The 20,843-nt window shown below is 40.5% G+C and overlaps 1 protein-coding gene across 3 annotated transcripts in view; it reads right to left on the reverse strand.

Annotated features, from left to right (window-relative positions):
* LOC111868233 (cytokine receptor) overlaps positions 1 to 20,843 on the reverse strand; it is a 474,286-nt gene that overhangs the window by 395,330 nt on the left and 58,113 nt on the right. For all 3 annotated transcript variants that reach the window (XR_004513445.1, XM_023858720.2, XM_023858690.2), the window contains exon 2: positions 11,473 to 11,613. The gene's annotated coding sequence lies outside the window, so the exon portion shown is untranslated. The remainder of the gene's footprint in view (positions 1 to 11,472; positions 11,614 to 20,843) is intronic.

Below are 20,843 nucleotides of genomic sequence, written 5' to 3' on the forward strand. Positions count from 1 at the left end.
ACGAAGAAAATATATTAGACCTTATCTAAAACCGCTGTGAAAAGTATGAGCCAAATGGTTAAATCACAGAAACAAAACTAAAAAGAACTATGCATGGAACGAGATCACTTCCAGTTTACACATACAGTATATCTAGCACACATAAAAGAGAGAGAAAAAAGAATGTAATTTTGTCACAATAAAGATACGAGCATCTGAAAGTGAAGAATATGAACTCTGAAATGGGAACTGATGTAACAGCTTCCACCACGGGGTTCGCGCATAAAGCTCTTGTTTTCGCAGGCCAAAACCCAAATGGGACTACGCGTAACATGGCAAGAAGCGTGGAGCCACTAAGGTAAAATAAACGTAAAAATCTTCACATATTTCGATTTATTTACAACTTACTACGTATGTGTTACAAAACTTAATTACAATAACATGAAGGGGTAATGATAATGAGAAAATAGTAAATATAAAGAGTAAGTAAAGTATGTATAGGTATCCCTTTCACAGACCATGGAGGCCCACAGGGTTGTGAGGCGTTGAGGTTCCCACATTTTCTAAACAATCGGTTCACAGATGGCAACCTTACGTGCCGGCCGACCTTTACCCACAAAAATATTCCAAGAACATTCCTGGTACTCATTTCTGTTAGAGGTTGAGTCGACCCCCGGGCCATAGTGTGGCTGAAAGAATTAGGTAAATTGAAAAAATCCACCTCATCGGGATTCGATCCCGCGACCTTCCGGCAGTAAATATAAAAACGATGTAAAATTATACAGAAGCCATACCTAAACCAGCATACGTCTATTAATTCGCTTATACATACTGCAATAGGACGGCTGAAAGCCGGAATGGTGGAGCCAAAGACGTCCATTGCTAGATAACGTCTAGGTAAACATCTGTTGCGGTGCAACAAGTGTTAACAAAGGCATTCCCTTGACAACACAAGAGAACAGAGGACTGTAAGACATGATGACTTCTATCCCGGCTGCATGGTACAGTTTACTTAGTATAGTACATTTTCGAAAATTCCGCCTTCAACATCAATGCACTTTGCAACTCGTGTGAGGACATGGCGCGTTTCTCGTCTGCACAGTGTACAGTGTATACGGTACAGTGAAACCGTACGGAATAGGACACATGTGTACATAACACATTTTTGCTTAGAATGACCGATACTATGACCTCCCAGAATATTAACCTTTCCATCTGGGACACCCTGTATATATACACACGCACAGACACAATGCACTCTGCGTGCCGACGTGGCTTGCAAGAAACAAGCCTGCCGCCAGCAAGGCGACGTCGCTACATCTGACCAAATATCGATCCCTAAAGTTTCTACAAGCCTACCGTACCCTAGAATTTGGCGTATTTGTTGACGGCCCGCTGGAGGGGAGAGAATGTACGCAGGTGAAGTGCGAGGAGCGTGAAGCGGGAGGTCAGTTCATTTTGGCATGACATTAGATTTGCGCCGGGACTCAGAATTCACACAGAGTATTATCTCCTGGGATATGACGTTGTCTAGTCCGCTGAAAGCCAACCAACGTTTCGGAGGAGCATATCTCCTCACTCTGGCTTCTTGTTTGGCTTATTCTTCGACCCTGAAGATGGAGGCGATTTCTTCCTCCGAAATGTCTGTTGATTTTCAAGATTTTCATAACCACGGCTTTGACAACCTCAAATTACACAGAATTCATGAACTTCCAACAACTACAAATCTCATTCTATATTTTTTTAAAATAAATGCAATACTGTCATGTTAATTAAATTATAGTCACGGTACCACATACAAGATATACTCAATTGCATTAAGGACCCGACAGTAATATAACTCCTATATTTACATACTAAACCTTCATGTACGAGTACTTGAAGCGTGTAACTGGTTCGAGAATATACGGGCATAAATTTGTATCCATAATTAGCGGTATCACCTAGGCCGTGCCATAGCTTGGCGGTTAGTAGCCGGCTTCCCACAGCGGCGGCCCGGGTTCGAGCCCAGGTCAGGCCGTGGGATTTGTGGTGGACAAAATGGCACCGGCAGGTTTTCTACGAGTACTTCGATTTCCCCTACCAGTTCTCATTCCAGCGACTACTTCACATTTATCATCACATATCATCCAGGGCTGGTACAATAGGGCAATTAGTGGCCGACGTACCAAATGGACTCAGCCTCACACCCCCACAAGGGAAAAACTAGAACTAAAACTAGCGATAGCACCTAGCAAGATAGTTAAGCAGTAACGCTCTAGACTTTCAGCCTGAAGGTGCTCGGTTCGATTTCGGCAGGGAACCGGTTATTGTTTCCCGCGGTTTTCCTCGGATCCTCCAGGAAAATTCCGGAATAGTGCCTCGATTCGGGCACGACCGTCTCCTTGCAAATCCTTTTCAATTCACGTCTCCTTGCAAATCCTTTTCAATTCATTATTCATCAATCCTACAATTCGACGCCCATCCGGATACCAAAAGAATAGTACAATAACTCACAACATAGCATCGGAAGCTCCCGTCTTCTACTGGGTTCTTCTTATAGTACACAGTATCGAAATAATAAAAATACTTATAGCCTGTGGTAAAGATAATTTATGACTCATATAGGTGACATTACAAAAACAAACGGAACACTTCCTGAGTAAACTAAACAAGATACAAATACCAATATTACATTTTTGGAAGCATACACATACACGTACATATGAATGCATCAGGTTCCTCAAGTCTCTATGAGGATCGCTACAGCATAAACAATCAAAATGGCGAAACAAGTTGCGACCGATTTTTGATTCCAGCCCCACTTTACACTTTACGCCCTATCATTTCAGGAATACACGTAAATGGATAAAGTTTAATAAGGAATAAATTAATCTAAGTAAATTTGAGGTCAGAGAGTAAATACCTACAAACTGGAAGGCAGGCCGGTTATGTAGGTGTAAATCGGCATCTAGCTGGGCTGGAGATCATGACGCTTGAACATCACAAGAACGAAATCAATTATATTCATGGGTTCGGTAAACGCACCTACATACGAATATAATATCACTGCTTCTTTCCAAAGGAAAAAGTTTTCGGTTTGCGACGCAGAGGCTGTTAGTCTCAAAGTTCAAGATTTTAAATTAATGTACTAACCTGCTTTCCTATATATATATATATATATATAGTAGGGGTCACGTGAACTCTGCGTTTCCACTAATGATGTCACATAACCCCACTCCTCCCATCATTACGAAACGCTCGGTAAACACCTCTCCCCGCTAGGCTGTGACGTCAAGCAACAGGCGAGTCCGTGTAGCGACTATTGCTAGGCAATGCGTAAGTTGAAACACGTGACAATACCTGATATCTGCTGCCGAGCAGCAATGTGTTTTCTATGTTGTCCGTGCCGAGCCTAAATAAGGAGCAGCGAATGGGTTCGAATACCTCCACCCTGACCCTGTGAGTCGTATAGAAGGCAACGGACGAGAAGGGAAGTATCAAATCTGAGACAGTAAAATATGGTCACGAGTCCCAAAGTACTCGAACCCGAGAAAGACTGCGCTGGCAAGGGTCAGCAGCATATACAAAAGACAGACCCGTCCTCTCGTCAGAGAGTACGACCCACAAACACAAGACCGAAACTGTCAAAGAGTAATAAATATCTAGTCATGAGCCCCAGATGGGGCTCGACACCAAGACTGACTGACTGACCGACCGTCAGTCGCAATGTGACTTTGACTCTGACTTCAGGAGAACTGAGTAGTGAGTACTGAGTTACGAGAGAGTTACTAGATGGAGTATTGAGTAGTGAGTATTGAACCAGTTACTAGTATCGAATATGAGTTGAAGTCCAGCAGCTATGAGGTGAGTTGTATCGAGTGAATGGCAGCGACTCCAGCAGGAGAAGTAATTGTGATACTGCGGATGGCAGTGATTGAGAAATTGTAAATTGTGTAAGTGTAAGAACGAGTGTGGAATAAATTCGCTATATCCAAAACGGCGTGAAGTTATTTGTCGCGTGACATACCCAACACGTGACAATATATATATATATACAAATTGAAACGGAATCTTCGTAAACTCGGAAAATTCCTTCATACTTTTGAGCGTGAAGCGTGCCTTACACAAGTCCGTACGGTTCCGAGATTTGGTGATGAGTGAGTCTCAGTTTTGAGATTACTTGTGCCTTCTCGCGGCGTAACTCCCAAAATTCAAATATATTGTGTCACAGAAGAATATATACGTTTCGTCACTGACTGGAAGTTTTCAAACGCGGTACTATGTTATAATTTCATAATTTCTTACAGAGCCCTGACTGGGAGGCAATCCTAACGGGCATTCCACATGTATTTCTAATTCAAGTTTGTGGGAATGGCACTTCGTATAAACCCACTGAAGGACTACATGTCAGGAACCCGGGCATTCAGGCGGCATAGGAATCTACATTTCCCATAAAACACCGTTCCGGATCCGTAAGACAATGGAATACAACGTAGTAATACAATAAGGTTCAACCAACATCGAAATGTATAATCCAAATATGAAAACTGTCAATAAGTAAGTATAATAAAGTCTTAACAATAAAGTTAATTAAATTAATTATAAGAGCCTCAATAAACCAGGGTCAAAACGGAAAAGGCACAATGCTTTTGTGTGGTTTGAACAGACGAAGTCAGACATATCTGTGCAGCGTTTATTTAGAAACACGTTTCGTAAAGATCCACCAGGAAGAAATTAGATTTATTCGTGGCATTAACAATGTTCTGAAACAGGATGCTTGTGCTAATGCAAGTGTCCAGGGAGGCTTAGGATTTTTCTTTTAATGTCTATTTTTTTTTTTTTTTTGCAATCTGTAAAAGTTACAATAAGCAAACTGTGGGATCAAACAATATTGGCTTGTAGGAGGCTACTCATTAGTAGACGCCTTTAGTATAATAATCAATACAGATTAGTTGTGTTTAGGCTTAGAATATGTGAAAAGAAAACTGACGTGCGACTTCGTACTATGCATGTACGCAGCCGAACAAAGTCAACAGTCAGGGCTAGCCGACAATTAGGTGTCCCACCTCGGACTGTAAGGAAGACTACGGAAACGATCAGTCATGAAGCCTTACATGCTGCATATGGTTCAGGCAATTACAGATGACGACAAAGAGTCTAGGTTTCGGGTATCGTCACTTATTTCCGTAACACCCCCCATTTCGTGATATATCTTTCAGAGTGTTGCAAGAGTTACGGATCTTGTGACTGAATACTCGAAAGATGGTGCAAAATGCACTATATGAGTGATTCTTACAGCTCAGTTTATGGAGTCAGCCGGAATTAGAGAAGAATTTCAAACATTGCGTGAAATCGACATGGTTGTTTGCGTTTTGTGCCTGTGGTTGTAAAAACGCCTAATAAGAGTTAACTGTATTAGTATCTATTCCATAATTATGCCATGTTGTGTTTAAATATGTAGGGGTCTGAAATGTGTTGGGCGCTTAACTCATAGCCTGTTCTCGAGAGGTACATCAGCTTGTCAGTTTTACTGATTCTTGTAATTTTTTCCGGCTTATGCATACCGGTGGCAGCGTTACGTGCATCAGTACAAATATTTGTAAGCCGTATATTCGAATTATGTTTGTTTTTCTGTTTCCAGTATGTGACTCTAATCCTTTCCTAAAATTCTGATATTCAGTACTGGACACTTTCAGTAAAATTTATTAAAACTGTTGTACTTAACAGAAGAGCATTTTTTATTTAGTTCACTTGTTGAAATCTACAGTATAAAGGGTGAAATTCCAAATCTGGTAAAGCTGCACCAATCAAACATGCCTTCTCGTATAAGGAATATGAAAACACAACCCTGGAAGTATTTGTTAGGAAACCTTTGCGGGACTGCAGTATCCGCAGATGTTCCAGATATTATGAAATTCCGTGTTCAACATGCTGTGAAGACAAGTGAACATCTTAAAGCTCGGTGTAATAATCTCAAGAAGTCTGAAAGTGCCGAAGTCGGTAAACCATTCACTCTACCTTCTGACTTTGAACTCAATAACCAAATATGATATATGCAAGCAGGACCGGATCTTAGTTTCGGACTGATAGTCTCTCAAGTCAGAAACCTAGTATACAGCTGTTTGGCGTAGAAACAGGGGACCGCTGGCAGGTTTAATACTGAGGGGAAAACCTGGTGGAAAAAGGCGGTACAAAACGTTTAGACAAATATTCTATTTGATTCTCAGGCGACCGGAAAATCTGTCACGATATCGTGCCTCCTATGTAAGTCCTATCTTAATACAAGGACTTTATGATTGCCTGGAGATGATGAACACGGTATGAGGAACTCCGCTCACAGAATCTGAACGGTGACGAAGAAGAGTTAATGTTTGCAACCATTGAGTCCAAAGTATTTGTTTTTCAAATGGATACTTGCGGTCATGGAATACCATTACCACGGAATTACGAAGCTCACCACGCGTTTCCGAATCTCTCGCACGGAAATGTATTAAGAAATACCTAGGCTTTAATAATAAAACTTTGTATTTAGTTCCAACTAGAAATAATTTACACAAAATATAACAAATTAAAATACAGGCGTGAATTAGGCACCTTTAACCCATAGTATACCCAGAATCCTTTACTGGACAGAAGAAGATGAGGATATGCTATCCCATGTTATGTTGGTGATGAAGCCAGTTTTCACATTTCAGGCTATGTAAATCGCCATAATGTGAGAAAATGGGGGCGGAACATCCACACGCCAGAGTTCAACATTTGCGAGAGAGTCCGAAAGTGACTGTTTTCTGTGCTCTGTTCAAAAAGATTTATGGTCCGTTTTTCTTTACTGCGACAACTTTAACCTGAATTGTTTACTTGGATATCCTCCAAGACTGGTTAATGCCTCGCCTTAATATAGGCTTCGGAGAAAATTTAATATTTCAACAAGTTGCGGCACCACCCAGCTATCACAACGTAGTATCAAGATTCCTAATTGGGAACCTGACCGGACGATGAACTGGTCGTGGAGGACCAAAGGCATAGCTTCCCAGCCCGCTGCCTATTGACTTCTTCCTATGACGCTGCGATAAATTCTATTTTATGTCCCTCCTCTACAAGCTGTGGAGTCCACTGACACAAATACCCTAACAAAGCATGCAACGGGTTCAAATATCGTTTGTATGTGGTCAGGGTTAGTTACAGGTTGAGAAGGAGTAAGTTTTTAAGTTACTACTCCGAAAAATGTAAAGCTGACATTTGTTTGTCGGTTAGTTTACTCGCAATACATTTTCTAAAGTCTTCAGTTCTCTTCTAACATTCCTGTATATTTCAATTTACCAACCAAAAAGTTACCGATACTGTCCGCAAGCTGTACAGTAACAATGGTATTATTAAGACAATATATCCCGAAGCGTGGTACGCTGGTGGACAATAATGAGAAGTAAAGATATTTACACGAGCGTATAAAGTCTGGTTCCATCAGTAGGAAACTGTATACATTTCAAATAATTCGTTTTATTCTTCACACCAATAACTTTCTTCTCATGAATTAGCACTGTTTCTAGACCATAAATTGTGAAGAAGTAAGATTTAGTGTAAAGAATCGTTCGAACTATTACTGAATTTAATCCGCTTCAAGATTTGTGCTGTTTCATAAAACGAAAATCCACAGCAGCTAAAAATGGAATACATCTTCAATAACTCTCATTATCACCATTGTATCCATGCGTCTGTATGCGAAGTGAGCTATCTGAGAACAGTTTGTAACGGCTTCTTGGTCTCCACACCTTCAGGAACGTAATGTCACTCTCACAGCCAATGAGATCAGATATCGAAAGACAGGACAAAAACATCAATACTTCGACGAACACAAACTGCTTTCTGAGTTATAAAAGGCTGGTTAAGATCGATTATCAACCAGATAAAAACATAGGGAAATCACTGTACGAAAGAACTCTCTATAGTTACTATGAGTAATAGAATGCGGTCGCATTTTATGCGAGGACTGCGTTCTTGAAGACCTCGCATAACATATATGATTCTTGCCGAACTTTCTGAGTCAGCATTATTCTAAACTTTGCGCAAAATGAGTCTTTATTATTTTTTTTAGATCGCAATATTTCAAATTCATATTAAATGTGACCGCACAGTAGCTCGATCATAGTTTCGCGCAGTCTACGGCGCTTAACAATTATTACACTTGACTTAAGGGTTTATCGTACGAGACACATATTCATGAAATAAGGTACTTATTTAACTAATTTGTATTGCTAGTGGGGTGGGACTAAGTCCCTTGTACTGCGGCCACTTCTGGCCTATTGTACCAGCCCGATGATAGGTGAGGGTCATTGTGGAGCAATTGGTGGAATGAAGATTGGCAGGGGAAACCGAAGTGCTCGGAGAAAACCTGCCCCAGCGCCACTTTGTCTACCACAAATCCCACTTGACCAGACCCGGGATCGAACCCGGGCTGTCGCGGTGGGAAGCCATGAGCTATGGCGCGGCCTACTTATTTAACTAACTCCATGGAAAAGAACCCTTCTTGAGACGACCAACTGTCGCTTTACTCTTCTATGGAATCGTAACGTTAATTGCCGTGCTGCATTAGAAGTTCTCGCCACGGTGACTATGAAGGGTACGATCTTCTGAGTTACAACGCCGTGCAGTTCGGAGAGGGCCCGACGTTTCTAATGAACAACTCTCCTCGATCTTCAGGGTCGAAGAGAAAGCCACGTAAGCAGACGCAAGTGGCAACCTGAGCACCGTCGGTCTCTTTCCGAACTACAAGACGTCACAAGCCAGAAAGCCACACTGTTCATTAATTACTGTATTCACAAGTGCCCACCACTGGTTCCTACTCCAAACCATAAGAATCCAACAGGCATGCTCACATCTCATGTATTTAACATCCATCGTAATATTACCCTTCCATCTAAGTCTAGGTCTTCCACACGGTCTCTTCCTTTCACGTTTACCGAATAAATTTTGTAAGCATTTCTCGTCAATCCCATACATGATTCGATGCGATGTACAACTTATTTAACACAATATAAGTGTAAGAGTTCACGTTGGTAGTTAATGCAAATTTCTGGTCCTAACAGGCTGATACCGCAGGTAAACTAGAAGTACAAGGGTACGGAGGCCACTAGTGGCAACACATTAAGAGAAAGCTCTCCGAAATCTGTAAAGCTGTTCAAACGTTGTCAGGGGACATATACATGGAAACACGAACATATGGCGAGACAATCTTTCCTCACAAAATCAGCAGAAGTAAAACTTGTATCGCTATTGCAGTACTGAGTACCGTGAAAAACCTAACAAATTTCATACATCTAAGAGATCTGCAGGTTGGTCTTGTAGTAACTCTTCACACATGCAATCAGAGGTTCTCGGTTCCAATCCCGGATTGTACATCGGCTATCCTACGGATTCTCGTGGTTTTCCTCAGTCCCTCTATGCAAATGATGGGACATTGTCTCGATTAGGTTACAGTCACTCACTCCTGAATCCTTTCCAGCTAGTCAGTCATCCTATCACTGGACAGTATGTAGTCCAGATGAGTGCTTTTCAGCTTAATCTGGCCATGGAATACTTTCGCAGTCGAAAAATATTTAAGGAATCCCTAATAAAGTCTTATGAAACATATGAAACTAAGAAAGACTAGACCAAAAATATGTAACAATAATAAGAAGTAAGCTTTAAACAAGGATACGAGATCACAATACTATTTAACTGCACATTTTTAAAAACAAGAGTCATATTTCATGTATCTCATGACACATGTATGTCAGAAATGACGCTTATAAACTTATATAACACATTTTTGCAACTGTCATTGCGAAGTGGTTTCTTCTTCTTCACAAATCCTTCTTATGTTTGGTCTGATATTGGAAAGTTGAATTTTCCAATCTGGCGCTGCATGTAGTCTGTTTATGTATTTTGTTATCATTTTCTTATGTTGTAATGATATTTTCTTGCAGAATTCCGTGGAACGTCACCTGGGAAACGCTGGGTCTAGATACTGACAGCATCGTAAAGTAACCCACAAAGAAAATTTGCGGTTGACGGTTCTTGTCATAGGATTCTATTACTTTAGGACAAAATGATCTCACACCGAACCGGGTGATATAATGTCAACGCTCTGGGCTTGTTTGCCGGAGATGTTCGGTTCGAATCTCGGCCGGAACACAGACTATCCTGACTGAGACTTTTCCTAGATTTCCTCGGTCCCTCTAGGAAAACGGCGGAATAGTACCTGGATCTGGCCACGACGGCTTCCTCAAATAATCTTACCATTCGACGCTATACAGCCCAGATACTGACGTAAAATAACCCACAAAAAAATATTCCACGCGCACGAAGGTGGGGGATACACCGAAGCAGAGTTAACGAAAATCGCGGTCTCTTCGGTTAGCAGAAACTATGGGCGAGTGAAAAGCCANCGCTACCGGACGAGGTTTGACAAATTAAACCAACTCAACTACTATGATTGATAACACTCATTTCAGTAGATGTATTTCCAGCAGACACATCTGAACACTGCAGGTTGATGTCTCGTCACGTAAATGGAAGACGAAACAGAAATGGAAGAAGGGCTAATAAACTGAAAATGCGTGGACAACAGTAGCAAATCAAAATTATAAGCATGCTGGAATTGAGAAGTTAAATTCGGGTAGTAGTTCTCACAATTCAGTTCAGAATATATTTTAAATTCCCGTGTCGTATCCAAAAACCTGTTAAGACTAATGTAGAATTTGGTCTCTGCAAGGTAAAAGACAGATTGATCGTGTCTGAAATACAAAGCGCTGAAGAATACATTAAGGCATCATAAATAATCAAACAGTCATTAAATTAGAAACTAACAGGTGGATGGAAGATATCCCATACCCAGGGGCTGCATAACTTGTACTCATAACATGATGTTAAATGATTAAAAGATGATTATATGCGCGGTTAAAGTACCATGCATGGGATTTCCTGGTCTGTACCTTCACTTACTACTGGTAGAGAGAAAAATCAGGGATTAGATGGGCGAGACACGAAGTACGCATGAGGTAAATCCGAATTACAAAGGTTTGGTATGGGCAAAGGAAACAGACACATGGAAAACAAAGGCACAGACTGGATGATATTAAAATTTTCCTTAAAGAAATATGATGTAAAGGTGGGGTTAGTCTGAACTGGCTACGGAGAGGAACTGTGAACGCGGTAATAAAAACACTCTGGCTCCTTAGAAACAGGTATTAACTTACCTGCCTGCTTGATAACTATAAATTTCTCGAAGAACAGCCCGTATCCACGGGCGCCTGCAGAACTTCTTACTGATCGCCCTAGCCTACTCAGGACAGAAAGGGATTAAAAAAAATGCTCCCATAAACGCGACAGAAACCAGTTCGATACCTGAATGCTCAAACACAATGCTGAGTCAGCAATTCTCAGTGTAATACAGACAGCGCTGTAACCCCCTTCCCAAATTCTCAAGCATTCAATTATGAAATTACTACTATTTGCAACAAAATTTCCACTTACCGCTACAGCCAGATCCAAGACCGCTCTCTTGATGTGATGTGTTTCTGACAGTACTTTAGTTTTATATGGTGTCGGCTGCTTACCACCCAAACTCTCGGGGGGCAGACCCAACACTTCTCCCCATTCTAATTTCTCACAAATCTGAAAAATAAAGCAGTAATGTCAAACAACTATGTATTCAAATGAGTTGTATACATAAAGTTTGGGAAGCGTATAGCAATCTATGCTTCACATTTTATATTTTTATAACGGCTTACCATACAGAAGTAAATATAGTATGATTTATCTATCATTCATATACTTCAATAAAATCTAAGAATCAACTAATATTCCTATTCATGGTAGGTTTGTTAATCTGACTGCAGTAAAAACTACAAGTTATATAAGAGATTTCATACTGCGAATTTGACACGGTAACTCCAGTATTCAGTGTTTACCACATAAAATTCTATGTGGGCCCCCCAAGTACAAATTATCATTCATTGCCAGCTTCTGGCAGAGAAACTTAAAATTACAGTATAGTTCTGTATATACCTGCCTATGTGAAGAAAGACTCGTCAAAAAAAACTGTAGCCTTCATTAGTCATATTTGCTGCTTATCCCCTACGTATCGACTGGATTTCAAACGGTCTGCCAAGTTACCACATTAGTTTTGTTTCTTATCAACTACCATTCTAATGTTCAACACTGATACTGATATTGGATATATGAAGCATATGACTCCAATGAATGAATGGCGGTAAGGTGGGGAAGGAAATATCATACATACTTACGTCGGACGTGAACGGAGACAGTTTTGTCTCTTAAGGTACTATCCTAGCATTTTAGTTGCTGCACAAAGGAAAATCAACCAAGTTTCAGAGCACAGATTCAAACACGGAACATCCAGATTAAAAATCAGGCACAATGGTAACCATTACATCACTACCTTCGGTCCTCACTCTCCCGCGTAGATTCTTAAGTAAAGGATTGTTCACGAGAAACTCCTTTATGCTTCTTTCCAAGTTTCACTCAGTGTATCTCGATGAAGTTCCTTCACGCGTGGGTTCTACATATGAGAAGTAACTTAGAAATGAGCCAGAAACTTACTATACAGAAGACGAATCGATAGGTGAAACAGCGATAAATCCAAAGGTAAAAAGGTAAAGTTGTCCTTGTACTTAATTAAAGCACCATGCCCTGAAGATGTATGGAGTGAGGTATTCTTAACCTCGGCAGGAGATGGATGTCAGTGGTCAGCTTCACGCCCCGGCAGCTTAACCCCTGGGGTAAACCCCTCGTTATCCACTGGATACGGGGCTGAGTGAGGCCCAGAGCCGGGCTGAGAGATTCCCTGCCGGGAATCGAACCCCGGCCGTCGAGCCCATAAACCGTCGCTATACAGACTGAGCTCCCCCAACAACAAGAATTTTCTTTTGTGATTCAAACCGCATCAGTGAACACATAAAGTAATTAGTAACATAGCACAACTGCACTCAAACATAGCAGTACTATTCCGCTCACCTTAATTTCAAGTAAGACGCACATGGGGATGTTGACTAGCTTTAGGCCAAGCAGACCTCAATGCCAGTCATTCACAACTTTCGCGCCAAGACACTATATCAAGAATCCTCCAATCGAAACCTGTAGAACCCTCATTTACGTGTGTTTCTTAGTCCCTCCGCTTCAGAATTGGAAGATTATTTCAGAATATCTCTTGGTCGTTCCAACAGCAATCTTCTCTATTTCATAACTAAGTCATACATAAACTGGTATGCACCTTCACTGGCATAAGAACAGCAACTAAGCTGGGAGGTGTGAAATGATCCAAAACTAAATATGGTAGCACAGATGGTACTCTGCCATTACGGGATGTGATACTACTACGACACACAAATCAACTTTCCTTCCACAATTCGTACGTCGGAATAGTGCAAACGATAAGATCCATCTATCGAATAATATTGCGACATCATGTCTGAAAGCAGGAATAGTTCGCTGTTAGGCAACGGCCGTAAACAGGTTCCCGCGGAAATGTACACGCACGCAACAACAGAAGAACTACCGTTTCTATGCAACGGTGAGGTAGGCACACCCCTATAACAAGAGAGGAATTGTTAGGAAACGGTGTTTCTATGTGGTTCATGCCCAGTTGTTATAAGCAGGAGAGTTTGAAGCAACAGGTAAGTTGTCAGAATTAAGAGTCTCTGGAGATGGCAATCGAATAATTGAGAAGAGATGGCAAGAAAGGAATTAGTCCGTGAAAAGAAGACTTCATATGTGCTGCAGTTACAGTGAGACTGTTATAGTTCCTGTGTTAAAATCCGTTACCAGAAAAAGACTAGTGGAGAGTGTAAGAACGGTGAACTGTATATGGTGTAGATCAGCGATAGCGGTGTAACTGGCTGTAGTTCAAAATGATGCGTATATGGTGTCAATAAATCCAATCATCCAATCCAAAACCACGTCTAATAATCACACTCCCAAATACGTGACAATATCGTCAAAGAATTCAAATTAATTCATTTGGTACAACATATGTTCTTCGAATTAATTTCAACGTTGTCTTCCCACTTACGCAGAGGTCTTCCATGCATGGAGTCCTCATTAAAACAGCACGTTCATCCCTTGTATGCTCCATGTCCTTCCAAGCAAGGAGTCCTCACTAAAATCGCACGTACTTCCCTCGTACGCTCCATGTCCTTCCAAACAAGAAGTCCTCAATGAAATCGCACGTACTTCCCTCGTTAGCTCCATGTCCTTCCAAGCAAGGAGTCCTCACTAAAATCGCATGTACCTCCCTTGTATGTTCCAGCAGAAACATTCTTGAGCAGCTAACAGGTGCTAAGCTAGTCATAAATTTCCCGCACCTTATAGAAGCCGGACGTTAAATACAGTATTCATAAGAGCAAGTCACTCTACCCTATCCACAAACAGACGAATCCAGTCCACTTCTCATGCCCTATTCCGTTACGAACCATTTCAATATCACGCTCACATCTACACTCGATCTTTCAAACTGTCTCTTCCTCTTAATTTTTCTTGCATAATTTTCTATGGAATAAGAGTTTAAAAATCAATTCGGATTTTTCAACAAAAGCAGTTACAATGTTCCCACATATAACATAAAAATTACGCTGTTCTTTATAAAGTGTTCATTATATGGCCCGAAGACAAACAGTGCCTCGTAATGTGGTGCTTCGAAAAAGAAAGTTGTGCATCACTGAGATAATACGCAGTACCTGCATAGAACCATACTGTAAGTTACTGCAGGCATTGCAAGGAAGTAGATGGGCGTATTCACTATCTGAATCCACGATCCATTACATTTACCCAATGTGAAAACATTGAAAAGGCATCTAAATTCTATATACTACGTACAAACTGGAAATTATATGAACATTAGAAGCATATCTGAGAAGGCAAACGGATAGTGTAATCACATTTCCAATATGACTGAGAGGGCAGATAAAATAGCTGTATTCCGGAAAGAAGAGATCCGTATGCACAGCTAAACAGCAGCAAATCACAGGCTCTTGGGGGCACTAACGCAAAATATCATAAATTTCTTAACTTTGCACTATTTCAGACAAAGTTCTGGTAGTAGATAACTTGCCTCAACCAACTGCTACCAGGCCAGAGACAGCCCCTTTAACGTATCAATAAGTAAATTATAATTACGGCCGTTTGTTGGATACGGCAAATCGGGGACAACGCCACAGGCCCCTCAATTCGGTACCATGCTATTTGTTTAATTTTGTGGTTTCGACCAATTTTTGTTAAGCAGCGTGTTCACGATTTGGTAGGGCCGTGGTCTCAACAAACCATAAAAATGCGTCATTAAGACCTCTCAACGTTTTAGTATTACAGCAGTTACCTACCTCAAAGGAGTGTGAGAAAGTTCGTAATAATCAACGAACATTACTAATTACTGCACATGTGCCACTTAATCTCGGGAACGACGGATCAGTAACTTACAGCTAGAAACGTTCCTACGGCAAAAACGGGGCGAATGCCCCAAGCCACGAAAATCGACATCATCACGGTAACTGTTTAATTTTGTGGTTTCAACGAATTTGACTTTGTTGAGCAGACAATTCTTTGTTTGGAAGGATGTGGTTTCAACAACAGGCACTAAAAACAGGCGGTGAAGACCCGTCAGTTTTTAAAAATGCGCCGAGTTATCTCAAAGGCGTATGCGACTTCTCGTAAAATCAACAACTCCGGTAGAACGCCGATTATCTGAATTAATTAGTGACAAAGTGGTTCGGATAATCGAAAACTCAAATAATTGGATTAAATTCTCATCCACGAAAAAAAAACACTAGTATAATGTACTGTAGTATTATAATAATAAAACTAAAAACACTTTTAAAATAGGAGAAACACGAAAAATTAATAAATGTAATTTCATACTACTGTGCTCCATTTTACTCTACACGTCCCACCTAGTTTGGAGAGGGGAAATTTGCAACCAGGAAAAGAAGTGGCCCAATTGCCTAAAAGGTTGATCACCCCTGGTCTAGATCAAAGGACCGTCAATGCGAGTGATGTATATAGTTTGTTTCTCGTTATAATTATTAATTCCGCAAAGGTAACGGGTGGAGGTGGTAGTAACTTATCAATACAAATTTGGCACAGATGAGTAAGAGGCAGTTTGCTAATAACGATGCGCCCAGCGATCGCCTGAGGCATGTGACGATACACTAGCATGAATACAAGTCAGTACTACTGTATTTTCTGTGACGTTCGAATCTGGCAAGGATACCACGAAAGCAGAAATTTTGCTAAAAGCTTCAAAGGTTATCCGGCACACGTACTCTTTGCCAAAGGATATGTTAGATTAGAAGTTCGACAATTTTATTTCTAAACTATAATTTTGCCTGTGGCTCTGTATGGGTGTGAAACTTGGTCTCTGACATTAAGGGAGGAAAAACACTGAGGGTGTTTGAGAAAGGTATTAAGGAGAATATTTGGAACGAAGAGAGAAGAAGTGACAGGAGGTTTGAGAAAACTGCATAATGAGTAGCTTCATAACTTGTACTCTTCTCCAAGTACAATTAGAATGATCAAGTCAGGGAGGATGAGATGGGCAGGGCATGTAGCACGAATGGGGTAGAAGAGGAATGCATATAGGATATTGGTGGGAAAGTCAGAAAGAAAGAGGCCACTAAGAAGACTAAGGCGTAGGTTGGTGGACAATATTAAAAGGATCTTAGAGAGATAAGATGGGATGATATGGATTGGATTGATCTCGCCCAGGATAGGGACCAGTGGGGGGCTCTTGTGAACACAGTAATGGACCTTCGGGTTCCATAAAATGCTGGGAAATTTTGAGTAGCTGCAGAATTGACGGCTCGTCAAGAAGGGCTCAGCTCCATGAGTAATAATAATAATAACAACAACCTGCAAGTGCAATGCTTCGACGTAAGTATCTGAGAGGTAATTGGATTGTACTTCAGTCATGACGATCATCTATAACGATAATTTACGGTAGTTTTCTTCACCTCTCGAATAAGATGCATCGACAGCAACTTATAATACATATAGCGGGTACTCAATCATCCTTCTCCGCTTGTAATTCGCGATATTCTTCACATGCTGGCCGACACTACATATTCGCAAATGTGTCATTCCATAAATTTGATACGATTTGAAAAAGAAACATAATGAGCAACCACGCTAAAAATGCATACATAATTGTATATGTGCATAATGTGAACATTAATACATTCTAAATAACGCATTCCGAAATTCCATTAATTCATATCAATAATGAAAGTGATACATCTTAAGAAATATTATAATTTGTTTTTATTTAAGAATGCCAACAGAAAGACGTGGCTACGCTCATATTTTGAAAATGAAAGTTGTCGGTAATGAAAAAGGTAAGGTAATACATACATGTGCAAACAAGAGAGATTGAAGAAAGCAGTCTTCTGGGATTTTGCACCGTGTATATGTGGTGTTAACCGACGTTTCGGAGGAACGTATCGCCTCCATCTTCAGGGTAGAAGAAAAAATATATAAGAAATCTGCAAGCAAAGAGACCGTGAGAACCGGTAAAAGCAGACTGCTTTACCGGTTCTTACGGTCTCTTTGCTTGCAGATTTCTTATATATTTTTTCTTCTACCCTGAAGATGGAGGCGATACGTTCCTCCGAAACGTCGGTTAACACCACATATACACGGTGCAAAATCACAGAAGACTGCTTTCTTCATAGTCACCGCCGTGAAAGCCTCAAATCTTACAAGAGAGATTGATTTTATATCTTAAAGCCACAGTACTGGGAAGGTTGGGGTTTCAAACCCATTTCAGAGAAAACCTCTCACCGGGCAAAAAAAAATTGTTTACATATACGTTTCCAAAACGGATGTCTGAATACTTTATATAAAAATAAATAATTTGAACATTTATTTTCAAGTTAAGTTCGATCTGAAGCATTATCATAAACGTGTCATTTAAAACACACACACAGTAATAACAACCTAGTTATTAACAATAAGAAATACAAAGCTGTCTAAGCAGCATGTCAGCAAGATGTACGGGGATGTGGTACTAAAGCTCCATTCATTCTTAAACTCAGCGCTAGACGGCGGCGAGTACAAAACTTCTGGCTCTGGCAGCTACTCCTACCATTATACCACAAGTACATATAACTTGCTACGCCAATTACTTGCGTTCACATTCTAAACAAAAACATCGTGCATATGTAATTAATTTCTTGAAACAGTTTACACTGTCATGTCCATGACCTGTTATTTCATGGCTAAGAATTGCATTTTGGCCGCCGCACAACGATTTGACACAGGTCTGTAACTCCATGTGGTTTATAGGCTAACTGCATGCCAATCGATCTTACAAAGAAAGGGAACAACGTTGTCGATCATACTTACACATTTAATTTTGTAAGCAAATTAGGACTAACATACTTATTCGTGTCGTAATAGCGGCGAAGTGATGGGAAAAGAAAGGAGCACGTTCCAGGAAACCTGTTCTACTGTCTTCTTCCCGGAGTAGCCGAGAAGTACGGACTTCCTGGAAAGGTAAGACCCGGGATTTGAGACCGAGCAACTGGACAAAGCATAGCTTATAGAAAAGAAATGAAGAAAGAACATGGCACGAAATAACCCCGGACATGTTGCAAACAATACACTGGCGATACATGCATTGCACCCTCCACTTCCCTATTCCGCAGAAAATAATCGACCGAACTTTTAATGGGTTAAAGCAAATGCAGGTATGTATGTATGTACGAGTATCTATGAACGTATGCACATAATGTATATATATAGATATATAGTTCCGTGGCCTGTAGTCCGCAAGTGAACTATACCGACCGAGCGACCGCTGCTTGTCTGCGAAGTCAGTGCCAACTTTACAGGATATAGTGTTGCGTAGTCAGCGCAACGGATCCCCACGGCCGTTTATCTCGGTTTTCTAGACCGGAGCCGCTATTTCCTTCAAATAGCTCCTCAATTATCCTCACGAGGCTGAGTGGACCCCGTTCCAGACACACTACTTCTCAGAAAATCTGGTAACGCAGGGAATCGAACCCGGGACCTCTGAATATGTAGCCAGGAACTATGACCAGTAGACCACAGAGATGAATCCACAGCATACATTCAGTAACCAAGTACTACCATCCGCTAAATTACAAGTCAGTGTCTGGCATGTCCACTTTCTTTTAAGATGACGGGACAACTCATGTCAATGTTAGAATCCTGTCGCTATTTTTCTAAATAAGTTTTGTTGGACCATCTCGTGGAAACTGATCTTCTAATACATTTAAGCACTTGTTCTAAAATAGCTGTGAAGGGGGACTGGTATTGACTAGTATTCATGACCTCTTCGGGCGTTTCTTCATCAGACGGAAACCGATGTAGACATAGATACAGCCATTTGCTATAAAACCTTTCCAATTATAAGAAAAGGCAAATAATGCTCTAAACAATACTACGAGTTATTAAGTTGTATACTCTGCAGCAATTTGAACTAATATTGCAATGACACAACCTGAAATTTTCGGTTCTCATGTTAACAGTTCCATTACTCAAATGGAAGCATCGTCAAAGCAGTTCATTAAAGACCAATTCTTGAATCCTTGGGATTTATAGACCAAATTTCCCTGTCTTGATTCTAGAACACGATTCTCCAAAAACACAGCCATGGTGAACATTTCAACGTCAGCTTTGGCAGCTTCATTCATGAACCACTGTGCTTATTTGGACACTGAAAGGTAATGTACAATGAGACTGCATGTACAAAAATCTGGTGTGAATATTCTTTGTGCTTTCTATAACACCAACAAGAACATAGGACGAACATAACAAAAATTCCCACGAATTCTTCGAAAATCGGAAGGGTTAAGGATGTGGTAGTTGAATACTGGTGGTGGCAGCAGCAGAATAGTCGCAGTAGTAGTAGTACTACTACAGAGGCACTACTCCTATGGTAGTTCTAAGTGCTGCTACTACTACTACTACTACTACTACTACCTTCAGTTTCTCCTTTCCATGAATTTAGAATTACAGTGTCATTAACACGTAAATCGGAAGGGGCTGAAGCCAGAATATGAGGCTTTTTATCACGGGAACATCTGAATTTCGAGAAAGCTTCCTTTCCAATTTCGGTAAGTTCGTTCGCTGTTAGAAATAAATCGAAATGCGACAAACTTACATTATGATCAGTTTTGTAAACCTCCAACGAATTTGAATAATGGCATTAAAACTGTAAGTAAAGCAACAAGTATTGGAAACGGACGTGGACTATCACCTCTAATTTTTATTTTATAATTCCTTTACACTTTTAAAACATGGACACTTAGAAGGTAAAGCGCAGCTGACGTGGGCTGTAAGCAGAAAATTCTCAAAATGTTATTCAGGTATAATCAGGGCCTGCTGGTTCACGAAGATAATAATCTTTCAGGGACATTAAGCATCTTGATCATATAGTAAAATCTGACCTATGGTAAACAATCAAAATGTCGGGCGATGAAACTTAAAGCAATGTTATATCTGGGAACAAAACCTGTTAGATTACAAATATCAACAAAAATAAAAAATAAATAAATAAACAAAATAAATAACTAAATAAATTAAAGTGTACATGATATACTGAATTAAGATAACACTGATTTTGAAGAAAATTTGACAGAATATAATGCATCTATTAAGATACATTGGCAGGCAACTGAAGAGAGAATGATACATGATAGAGTATTTTAGTTGGTTGAGGCACTATGCTACAACCCGGAAGGTCACGGGATCGAATCCCGATGAGGTGGATATTTTCAATTGACCTAATCCTTCCAGCCGCACTATGGCCCTGGGGTCGACTCAGCCTTTAATATGAATGAGTACCAGGAATATTCCTGGGGTTAAGGGCCGGC

This window comes from Cryptotermes secundus, unplaced genomic scaffold, assembly GCF_002891405.2.
Source record: "Cryptotermes secundus unplaced genomic scaffold, Csec_1.0 scaffold166, whole genome shotgun sequence".
NCBI lineage: Eukaryota > Metazoa > Arthropoda > Insecta > Blattodea > Kalotermitidae > Cryptotermes > Cryptotermes secundus.